Below are 8,701 nucleotides of genomic sequence, written 5' to 3'. Positions count from 1 at the left end.
GGGGCATCTTTCTATCGCGCATGCACCTCCCTCGATCTCCCACCCATATAGTCCCTCACAATCTCGAGGGGATCTCTCTATCACAAACACACCCTCTCTCCCTCCCCATGCATCCATGTCCTCCATGTGTCCCTCTCGACCTTTGTTCCTTGTTGGCCAGACCTCTATTGAACATGTGCTACAGGGGCGTCTCTCTCCGTTGCAAACAATCACACACTAGCTATCTTCGTGTATCTCTTCGCCTCGCTTTTCTATCTCGGAGATGCATGCGTGATATGTTCGCATAAGAAATGAAAACACACACTCTCTCTCTAATTTATCGTTTGTTGTCACTTTCTCTTTCACACACATACTCTTTTTGCACACTTACCCATTCTCCTTCACATGCACTTGATCTATCTCGACTTAGGCACTCTCCTCGGTCCATAGCATATAGATTTATTGCAAAGTCAAACATCACAAAGTTTGACCATGTACGTGGAGAAAAACAATTACATCTAGAAGGCAAACATATACCATTAGATTCACCATGAGATGTAGTTTTGTATGATGTATCTTTGGTATTGTAGATATAAATAACATTTGCGTAAACCTGATCAAAGTTTCCAAAGTTTGACTTCTAAAAAATTTACATGCACTGCATTATCGAGCGGATGGAATATCTCTTTCTCCCTCTCAGCTATCTGACGCACCACTCAGCCTTATCGGGGCTCCTCAATCTCTCTCAAACTTTATTGGTCAGTTTGGTTCATGACCTGACCCTCATGCCTTGATGGACAGTACTGCCTGGTGTGGACGTGAGATGTAAAATATTTCTGCCTGGCCAGGCTTGTGTGTGCTGAAGCGTTTGATTCATGTCTGGGCCAGGCAAAGCATCAACGTACCATCAATCAATCCATGCAACAATTATTTAATGCTAATATCCATCCAGGTTGTTGTTAGCCTCGTGGCCGCACGACCAGGCACATCCAGGCGTTCGAAATCGGTCGCCTGGGTGAGGCTACTTGCAGTGTGTGGAGTCCAGCCAGGCTAATTAAAGTGCAAGGGAATCCAGGCCAGGCGGGCTTTCTTTTTCATAGGGTAGCAACCAAACAAGCGTGCATGAAATCCAGCCACAACCCGAGTCCAGGCAAAAGATGCTCAGGACGCAAGCCAAACTTACCTTATATCTCCCTGGTTCACACATACGCATGTCTCGCTCACGCTATACATATAGACCTATCCAACACTCTCCGCCCTTGTTCTCTATCCATGTGACACGCACCCCCCTAAGTACCATAATCCCTCACTCCATCATAGGTGCAAGCACTCCCCCCTCCTAAGTATGATTATCTCTTACTAGCCATCAGGAACACATGTATTGTCTCCTTCCATCCATACATCTATCTCGATATCTCTCGGGGCATCTTCTATCACGCACACACCTTGTCACTTGATCTCCCACCCATGTAGTCCCATCATGATCTCCAGGGGGTCTCTCTATGACAAACATACACTCTCTCCTCCCCATGTCTGCATTTTCTCCGTATGTCTCTCTCGACCTCCCTCCCTTGTTTGTCAGACCCCTCTTGGCCACGTGCTAGGGGTCTTGCTCTCTTGGTTCCAAACAAACACACACAATATCCTCACCTTGCCTCCGTTGTCGAATATGCATGTGTGATATGTTTGCATAAGACACACACGCTTTTTCTCTACTTTTATCGTGTGTTGTCCATGTCTCTTTCACACACGCACACACACTTTTTTAACTCACTCTCTCTCTCTCTCTCTCTCTCTCTAGTTAAGGACTCTGTCATGTCCATAAGCATATGGATGTTTTGAAAAGTCAAACCTCAGAAAAGTTTGACCAGGTACATGTGGAGAAAAACATTTACATCTAGAACGATCATTAGATTCATCACAACATGTACTTACTTCATACTATCATTTATCTTTGGTATTGTAGATATAAGTAATTTCTTTATAAACTTGGTCAAAGTTTCAAAAGTTTGACTTTAAAAAAATGTTGGAACTACATTATCGAACGGAGGGAGTAGCTCTTTCTCTCTCTCTCTCTGTGCTATCTCTCACGGGCCTCCCCACTCACTCGAACTCTCTATACCGACGGATTATACGCTCACTATGTCAGCGTATAGCTCCGTATATTGTTTAGTTGACCGGTCAACCAGTCCACATGCTGCCTTGTCAGCTCGTGTTCTGTATCTTCATGTGCTGGCCTATGTGGCAGTGGGTGAAAATAAGTAAACTAGAGGCCCATCTAACACGCGGTGAAGTAAACAAAGTTGAAACCACTCGGGGTAGCACCACGCACGCTAGTAAATTGAGGGCGCATTGAGGACACACTTCTTGCATGTGAAGGATGCACTCGCGCACAATTCACCACTGTGCGGTGGCATGCACAGAAGGACGCACTCGCGCACACCCAGCACACAGCACACACCAGCACACATGTACACCGGCGTCGCCGCCGGTTGAGATGGATGGCGAGGCAGCCAACAAGCGGAGGCGGCTCGAGCCAAAACCGCATCCGGCGAGCCTGGACTTCATCAGCAGCCTCCCCGATGACATGCTGCTCGTCATCATCGGCCTCCTCCCCACCAAATCTGCAATGCGGACCGCCCTGCTCTCCCGTCGGTGGCGCCCCCTCTAGCGTCGCGTCCCCCTCAACCTCACCATCGACAACTGCCTTTGCGACGGGGATTGAAAATGCATGGCCGCAGTCTCCAAGATCCTTTCATCGCACCCTGGGCCAGCCAGACGCCTTGACATTTGCATGTTTAGTACCAACTGCCAGGTCCAACCCAAGTTCGACGAGTGGTTCTTATCCCGTTCCCTAGATCAGCTCGAGGAGCTCAGCTTTGAAGCTGGACGATGTCGCTCTTTGCCGCCGTCCGCGCTCCGCCTCACGCCAATGCTGCGCGGCGCCAGCTTCAGCTCCTACTATCTTCCCCAGATTAATGCCGCACCCGCCCTTCTTCTCCCTCAACTCAAGCAGCTCGACCTCTTAGACATTGTCATCTCGAAGAAGGCTATGGAGCACCTGCTCCGCAGCTGTACTGCGCTCGAGTACCTTCGTCTTGAGCAGATCCACGGGTTCATTAGCCTCCACATCGCCTCGACGAATCTCCGATGGATTTATGTGTCTTGCTGGCCCCGCAACAAGACATCAATTGGGAAGAGATCACTCTAGCTCTTCCATGTTATGGTCATTGAGAATGCGCCTTTCCTTGAGAGATTGCTTGTATCGGATCTAGAGGTCCAACAAAAATCAGGGTCATTGACGCGCCGAAATTGACAGCGTTGGTGTACTCGTCTGCCAAATTCTCCAAACTCTTTATTGGATCCGTAATCGTTCAGGTACAACACTCATCTTCTTCTCCGTCTTCTTGAAATTCACAATTTTAAATTTCTTCTTGATGTATTTACGACCGTCTTCCAGAAAATGATTCGCACAAGCTTGACGTAGTCCATGTGCACATTGAAGATCTTGGCACTAAAATCTATCGGCCCCAATCTGGATCAAGTTGTTAGATTCGTTACATGCTTTCCGTGCACGGAGAAGCTACTAATCGAGGTGAAACTTCTTTCCTATTAGTAAACCGTAATCACAACGTAGCTCAACTTTTTCGTAATTTTCCCAAATTACGATGACAAGTGTAGTGTTCAAAACTGCATCTACGCACTGCACCGAAAGAAATGTTTTTAGTATTTTTTTCTCACATGATCACCTGCATCATTTTTATGCTGTACTACTATAGTAGCCTAGGCTAGTCATAGTGGAAAGTAACTTAGACTACTCCAGTAACTCTATGGTTACCCTTAGAGCAAGTACTACCTCCGTCCTGGTTTACTCTTCCAATTTTGTAGTATCAAAATTTGACCATAGATTTAACTGACAAAATGTTAATGCATGTCACTAAGAACTATATCGTCGGATTAATTTCAAATGGTGTAATTTTTAGTGACATGCATTGGCATTTTCTTAGGTAAATCTATGGTCAAAATTTTATACTAAATACGAGGTAGTACTCCCTCCGTCCCAAAATTTTTGTCTTACGTTTGTTTAGATATGGATCTATCTAATACTAAAATGTAACTAGATACATCTGTATTTAGACAAATTTAAGACAAAAATTTTGGGATGGAGGGAGTACAAAAGTGGGCTATGTAGGCCAAAACACGTGCCAAATTCACTTGTGATGCATTTGGCATCGATGCCCCTCCATTTCTCACCTGGTGCCCCAATCCAGATCACCTACTTTGCTCCGGTGCCAAATTAACTTACGCAATGAAAAAACACTGCGTGGGAGAGAGAGAGGACTGAGGCAATAAAAAACACTTATTTGGGAGAGTGTGAGGCTGGTGTAGTTGGTTTGATTGATTTGTTTATACATGTGGGTCTATGTGCACAGCGGTGCCAACTCTCTCACATCGCGAGAGCGGTGCCAAAATCTTTTGATTTGACATCGATGCGTATTATGTGGCATACTTTTGTGAAATATGGCATCGGCCACATAGTGGAAGGCAACAAATGCCCAAGCTCTTCACGTGCTCCTAGTTAAATGAGAGGAAATGGAGAGAGAGAGAGAGAGAGTGAAAAAATATCACTAGCCAGCCAACCCTATCGTATGAGCGAATGATAATGGTACCTCTTGATGACACAACAATCTTATACAGCCAGCTGCTCTAATATGTTCTCTTCTTTTGCAGATAAAAAAAGACCCAAAAGTGAAAAATATGCTGCACTATAACAATCTCATCGAATGCCTTGATCTCCATCTTACAGAAATTGATTTGATCGACTACCGAGGCAGCACCATCTGAGATTATATTGGCCAGGTTCTTTATTCTGGAGGCAAGTGTGCTCAAGGTAATGAGGTTTGGCATTCTCTGGCGCAACAATGAATGGCGTGCTGATCACCGCAAGCATCTAAGCCTAAATGACAAAGTCTCCACAGAAACTGAATTTGTTTTTGAAACATCGAGTGGCCAGAGACTCGAAAACTTATTTTCCCATTAGTGACTTGTCAGGGCGGTGGATTTTAGTTTGTACGATAATGCTGCATCCACCTAAAGTAACAAAAGTTCTGACATAAACTTCCTAGTAATTCCCTCTTCGTAGGTGCAACATTACTCCTAACATTTGTAATATCAGTTTGAAACTTGTAATATTGCCGTGTCCTATTCTTGCATTTTCAAAATCCTGCGGATCAAACAGGTCCAGAGTTGGTGATGATGTTGTGCCTCCCATCTTTCACCAATAGCCGGCGGATCTAGATCTGACGCATGCAAACCAAACTTCTCCATTTTTGCAAAAAGATGCCTGCACTTGTTCCCTATTTACAAAAAACTCCTTGTCTCTCACAATCAGCCTTATCTCCTCCCCACCACATCTAGAAGGCCGTGGAAAAATTTGGCGCGATGGCCGCTGTCGGTGCCGTCCACCCCCAATCTTGGTGTTCCGTGCAATGCACAGGCATCTACGCATGGGAAATTATGTCGAACAAGGCTAGTTGTAAGCAGGCTAGCTCTACAGCCATGATGATAGTGACTGCAGACGGTGAGGCTGACTATGTTATGCTGAAGACGGCGCCTATACTCAGGTGCCATCTCTGGCGCATGGTCTTGTCACTTCACTATGAGGAGCAACACGTAATAATTTGACCAACAGGTAGTATAGTGCTAGTACTCCTACTACATTGGTAGTACTACTGTTGGGGAACGTTGCAGAAAATAAAAAATTTCTCCGTTTCACCAAGATCAATCTATGGAGTCATCTAGCAATGAGAGAGAGGAGTGCATCTACATACCCTTGTAGATCGCGAGCAGAAGCGTTCAAGAGAACGGGGTTGAGGGAGTCGTACTCGTCGTGATCCAAATCATCGAAGATCCTAGTGCTGAACGGACAGCACCTCCGTGTTCAACACACGTACGGTTGGGGAAGACGTCTCCTCCTTCTTGATCCAGCAAGGGGAAAGGAGAGGTTGATGGAGATCCAGCAGCACAACGGCGTGGTGGTGGAAGCAGCGGCGATCTCGGCAGGGCTTTGCCAAGCTCAGCGAGACGGAGAGGTGGTACGGGGGAAGAGGGAGGCGCCAGGGACTAGGGTGCGGCTGCCCTCCCTCCCCTCTCTTTATATAGGGGGCCTAGGGGGTGCGCCGGCCCCCTAGAGATCCCATCTCAAGGGGGGCGGCGGCCTAGGGGGGGGGACTTGCCCCCCAAGTCAACTGGGGAGCCCCCCACCCTAGGGTTTCCAATCCTAGGCGCAGGGGAGGCCCAAGGGGGGTGCACCAGCCGACCCGGGGCTGGTTCCCTTCCCACTTCAGCCCATGTGGCCCTCCGGGATAGGTGGCCCCACCCGATGGACCCCCGGGACCCTTCCGGTGGTCCCGGTACAATACCGGTGAACCCCGAAACTTTCCCGGTGGCCGAAATTGGACTTCCTATATACAATTCTTCACCTCCGGACCATTCCGGAACTCCTTGTGACGTCCGGGATCTCATCCGGGACTCCGAAAAACTTTCGGGTTACCGCATTCTAATATCTCTACAACCCTAGCGTCACCGAACCTTAAGTGTGTAGACCCTACAGGTTCGCGAATCATGCAGACATGACCGAGACAGCTCTCCGGCTAATAACCAACAGCGGGATCTGGATACCCATGTTGGCTCCCACATGTTCCATGACGATCTCATCGAATGAACCACGATGTCGAGGATTCAAGTAATCCCGTATACAATTGCCTTTGTCAATCGGTACGTTACTTGCCCGAGATTCGATCGTTGGTATCCCAATACCTCGTTCAATCTCGTTACCGGCAAGTCACTTTACTCGTACCATAATGCATGATCCCGTGACCAAACACTTGGTCACATTGAGCTCATTATGATGATGCATTACCGAGTGGGCCCAGAGATACCTCTCCATCATACGGAGTGACAAATCCCAGTCTCGATCCGTGCCAACCCAATAGACACTTTCGGAGATACCTGTAGTATACCTTTATAGCCACCCAGTTACGTTGTGACGTTTGGTACACCCAAAGCACTCCTACGGTATCCGGGAGTTACACGATCTCATGGTCTAAGGAAATGATACTTGACATTGGAAAAGCTCTAGCAAACGAACTACACGATCCTGCACTATGCTTAGGATTGGGTCTTGTCCATCACATCATTCTCCTAATGATGTGATCCCGTTATCAATGACATCCAATGTCCATAGTCAGGAAACCATGACTATCAGTTGATCAACGAGCTAGTCAACTAGAGGCTCACTAGGGACATGTTGTGGTCTATGTATTCACACATGTATTACGATTTCCAGATAACACAATTATAACATGAATAATAGACAATTATTATGAACAAGGAAATATAATAATAATCATTTTATTATTGCCTCTAGGGCATATTTCCAACAGTCTCCCACTTGCACTAGAGTCAATAATCTAGTTACATTGTGATGAATCGAACACCCATAGAGTTCTGGTGTTGATCATGTTTTGCTTGCGGAAGAGGTCTAGTCAACGGATCTGCGACATTCAGATCCTTATGCACTTCGCAAATATCTATGTCTCCATCTTGAACATTTTCACGAATGGAGTTGAAGCGATGCTTGATGTGCCTGGTCTTCTTGTGAAACCTGGGCTCCTTGGCAAGGGTAATAGCTCCAGTGTTGTCACAGAAGAGAGTGATCGGCCCCAACGCATTGGGTATGACTCCTAGGTCGGTGATGAACTCCTTCATCCATATTGCTTCATGCCCTGCATCCGAGGCTGCCATGTACTCCGCTTCACATGTAGATCCTGCCACGACGCTTTGCTTGCAACTGCACCAGCTTACTGCCCCACCATTCAAAATATACACGTATCCGGTTTGTGACTTAGAGTCATCCAGATCTGTGTCAGAGCTAGCGTCGATGTAACCCTTTACGATGAGCTCTTCATCACCTCCATAGACGAGAAACATATCCTTAGTCCTTTTCAGGTACTTCAGGATATTCTTGACCGTTGTCCAATGTTCCATGCCAGGATTACTTTGGTACCTTCCTACCAAACTTACGATAAGGTTTACATCAGGTCTAGTACACATCATGGCATACATAATAGACCCTATAGCCGAGGCATAGGGGATGACACTCATCTTTTCTCTATCTTCTGCCGTGGTCGGGCATTGAGACGAGCTCAATTTCATACCTTGCAACACAGGCAAGAACCCCTTCTTGGACTGATCCATATTGAACTTCTTCAATATCTTATCAAGTTATGTGCTTTGTGAAAGACCTATGAGGCATCTCAATCTATCCCTATAGATCTTGATACCTAATATGTAAGCAGCTTCTCCAAGGTCCTTCATTGAAAAACACTTATTCAAGTAGGCTTAATGTTGTCCAAAAGTTCTATATCATTTCCCATCAAAAGTATGTCATCTACATATAATATGAGAAATGCTACAGAGCTCCCACTCACTTTCTTGTAAACGCAGGCTTCTCCATAAGTCTGGATAAACCCAAACGCTTTGATCATCTCATCAAAGCGAATGTTCCAACTCCGAGATGCTTGCACCAGCCCATAAATGGATCGCTGGAGCTTGCATACCTTGTTAGCATTCTCAGGATTGACAAAACCTTCCGGCTGCATCATATACAGTTCTTCCTTAAGATAGCCATTAAGGAATGCCGTTTTGCCATATCTCATAA

The sequence above is a fragment of the Triticum aestivum genome, chromosome 6B, assembly GCF_018294505.1.
Source record: "Triticum aestivum cultivar Chinese Spring chromosome 6B, IWGSC CS RefSeq v2.1, whole genome shotgun sequence".
Taxonomy (NCBI): Eukaryota; Viridiplantae; Streptophyta; class Magnoliopsida; order Poales; family Poaceae; genus Triticum; species Triticum aestivum.
This window is presented reverse-complemented; position numbering follows the sequence as displayed.